The sequence below is a fragment of the Nilaparvata lugens genome, chromosome 5 (assembly GCF_014356525.2).
Source record: "Nilaparvata lugens isolate BPH chromosome 5, ASM1435652v1, whole genome shotgun sequence".
Lineage (NCBI taxonomy): Eukaryota > Metazoa > Arthropoda > Insecta > Hemiptera > Delphacidae > Nilaparvata > Nilaparvata lugens.
The window spans coordinates 75,562,760-75,566,630 of NC_052508.1; the positions used below are offsets into that span (position 1 = coordinate 75,562,760).

Below are 3,871 nucleotides of genomic sequence, written 5' to 3' on the forward strand. Positions count from 1 at the left end.
TTAAATTTCAACAATTTTCATTAGGGTCAATGTAAATTTTTTTCTTTAAATTTTTCAAACAGTAAAATTTTTTTATGTCAAGAGGGGGGTATTTGTAATATTACATTTTTCTTCTCACATTTAAATCGAATCTTCAATTCGAGATCTATGGAACTTTATAGTAAATGTCAGAGTTATCAATAGACGGATAAACCTTTTGATGGAGAATTTATTATCGTAAATGTTTGTTGCATTGTTCCATAATGTCACCGAGGCAGGGTTAACAAATTACTAAATAAATCGTTTATTTGAATAGAATATATGTATAAAAATTTAAAATAACATTTTCAAATTAAAGTTTTATTGAGAACAGATGTAGAATGTGAATTCTAAATTTATAAGTTATAATTTTGTGTTGACGTGTCTGTAAAGATCGATATTGAACAGGGCGTTGTCTTTCGTGACTGGCAACTTGTGTCTTTTTCCTGTTGGACCTTCTTCTGAAAAACATGGCTGGCTGTTGCTTGTATAATTTTGTGCTCTGAGTTATTGTCTGTTTAAATGAATTTATTAATGTTTTAGATTGAAGTTTATATAAATTTTTGTGCAAAATTTGCTGTTAGTGTAGTAAAGCCAATAGCCACTGTGTTTCAACTGTAAACTAGATAAGTATTTTTTAGTTCGTAATAATTCTGAAATCATTAGGCTTGTAAGTTATAATTGTTCGTTTTATATTTCTGTGTTTTTGCCAAAATTTTCATCTGAAGATTATAAGTTAATTTGCTCAGAAAACTGGATTTCTCATTCATAGGCAATAGATCCATTCACGGTTTATCAAGAATCTATTTTATTGGAGCCGACAACTTTCCTTAGGTGATAGGTGTTATATGCTAATCCAACCGTTTAAGGAAAAATTGGTAGCACGGCATTATATAGATAGTATTTTGATAGATATTCATTTATGTTAGGCCCACCGCAAAGTAAACACACGATAATCCACGAAAAGCAACCCACGCCGTGGGATGTTTTGTAAACCATCCTATAGAATTATTCATAATCAATCAGCTGACAAGTGGATTATCCATTGCATGTATTATTATCATTACACAGATGTCTAGAGAAGCCTAGCAATGGTTTACAAAACATCCCACGGCGTGGGTTGCTTTTCGTGGACTAGCGTGGATCTACTTTGCGGCGGGCCTTAACCAGCCAGGGCTAAGCTTATTGTAGGGTACAAAGTTACAAATAATTCACTTACAAACTAAAAACTTAACTATGTTTACAAAAGTTGGCCTTCTCAAATTTATTTTCAGCTAATCCGTTCCACCAGAAGTTGATTACAATGGACAAATGACTTAGTTGGAAAAACTTACTTACAACTGGAAGGAACAAAATTTATAATAGTTAAATTGAATAAATTTGATAACAGGCAAAAATGTATATGAATATTCAACTGGACTTCTGCAAAATTATATCTAATGAGGAAGCTACAAGTAAAGCACAAGAAGCCATCAAGAAAATTGGACTAGAACCTGGCGGATTAAGTTGAATGAAAGCAAGTCCACACATGTTGTCTTCACAAATAGGCATTATGTGTACGTCCCAATAAGATTAAACAACTTAGAAGTTCCGTTTGCAAATGAATATAGGATGAGAAGACTGCCACCGACGTTCAACTTCCAAAAGAGAGCTGCCACCACTAGAATACTGGGAGAAGGCCTGTCAGAGAAGGCTACCAACCTCAAAGAACCTCAGACGGTCGACAGACCATGAGTGATGTATGCAAAAAAAAAAACTTAGAAATACACTTACAACGCATAAAAACTTCTAAGAAATCAGAAATATATATTAATAGCTTTGTTCTAGCTTAGACACTGTTTTACATTTGTGAATATTTGAATAACACTTACTTTTCTTGCCGAATTGAGGTATGAATTTCACTTCTGAGGAGGAGCCACTGATGTAGCTCCTCCTCAGGAGTGAAATGCATACCTCAATTCGCCAAGAAAAGTAACTGTTTTTCACATATTTAAAAGTGTAACACAGTGTCTAAATTACAACAAATTTATCATAGGCTATAGCGTTTCGTCATGGAAAGCAACATTAATATATCAATAACTTTGTAAATTGATCCATTTTTTGCTGTTTTCAATATTCTGTTTGTAATTTTCAAGAAATCAGAAATGTATATGAATAACTTTGTATATTGATCCAATTTTGGTTGTTGACTCTATTCTACTCTGTACTTCAATTTTCAATTTTATAGTGAAACAAAAAAGGCTTGAAAAACCACACACCAAGTGCTTGCCTAATAACCTAATCTGTACAGTCTTGCTTATAGAAGAAGATTTTTGTATTTTTACAACCAAAGCTTGACAAACTAGAATTATAAATCTTTTGAATGTGGCAATTTCAAAAACTTGACAAAGTTGAAATTTTATAATAAACTTAGGCTCAACTCACACTTACGCGACTCAGGTCGAGAAGAGACTCGACTCTAGTCGAGAGAATGTTTTTCTAAACGTTGACACTCAGACCAGTCGATTCTAGTCTCCGTAACTGTCACCATTTGAAAATACATGATCTCGACTAGAGTCGAGTCTCTTCTCGACCTGAGTCGCGTAAGTGTGAGTTGAGCCTAATTCAATAATAATAAAAAAAATCACCGGCTGTCCGATTAAAAAGTTAATTCTCGAAAAAACAGTAAATTACTTGAATACTATCAGAATAAATTAAACTATAGATTTGAAAGGATCAATGTGAATTTCAAAATTGAAATCCAAACTAGGAATTGGATTTAAAAATTTAATGAGATTAAACTAAAGATTTAAAATAATCAAAGTAAATTTAAAAATTCAAATTTTAAACTTGAAGATAAAAGAGAATTCTCCACTAACCTTTGAACCATGAAGTAGCGAACCGGTAGCCAAAATTTCGTCTTGAACTTCATACTTTTCCCACTGTGGTGGGGTTGGCGTTTCAGGTCATTAGCTTCCAGGAGTCTACTTCGATCATGAGCTCCATTTGGTGTTAGTCCCAAAAGGCTTCTCTATATAGAAGCTATATAGATAATCATCCTGAATGAATAAATTATTATGAGAAAGAAGCTGAAACCTCCTTATCTGAAACAAAAATCTCATTAGTTTAACTGGAAAAACACATTACTGTAACAATTTAATTGAACAAAGAAATATATAGTTTGAGTCAGTCGCTTCCAGGAGTCTTCTCTCTATAGAAGGTATTATAATGTACCTCTCTATCTATGAAAAGGAATCTGAAATCTCATTATCTGAAACAATAAATTTGACAACGTATATCAACTATATACATCTCTACTTAATTACAATAAACAATGATATTAGAGAATAAAAATGAAACATGTATAATATTAGGCAAATAAAATAAATGCGCCAAAATGAAATGAATAGAAGGATAAGACCTAAGTCAACTATACAATAATATACATCTATCTATTATACAAAATACAATAAATACAAATAGACCGCCGGGACCACATTGGAAATGAGGATATAAGGCAAGAGCTGGGTGTCTTTAATATAAATGAAAAAGTTATATCATATCGCAACCAGTGGAGGGAGCATGTCAACAGAATGCCAAAAGAAAGGATTCCCTTGAAAATTCTTAACTACCACCCTATAGGAAAAAGAGATATAGGAAGACCTAGGAAAAGATGAATAACTGATTTAATGATTATTGTAATTTTAGATTACCGAACTGTAATAGATATACAATTATACTGTTGTGAGTCGGAACAGGCAAGAGACTAAACCATGAATGAAGGAAGAAGACATTAAATATACATTCGTCCTGAACTATTGAATAGATAATATTATATCAACTTTATCATTATTATTATGATAAATAATAATGA

The 3,871-nt window shown here is 32.2% G+C and overlaps 1 long non-coding RNA gene across 1 annotated transcript; it reads right to left on the reverse strand.

The window, feature by feature from the left end:
• Positions 1-945: 945 nt before the first annotated feature.
• On the reverse strand, positions 946-3,667 carry LOC120351532. The gene is made up of 2 exons (XR_005571450.1): positions 2,877-3,667; positions 946-1,686 (listed from the first exon to the last, which is right to left on the reverse strand). It is a non-coding gene; the product is annotated as an uncharacterized LOC120351532 (long non-coding RNA).
• Positions 3,668-3,871: the final 204 nt, after the last annotated feature.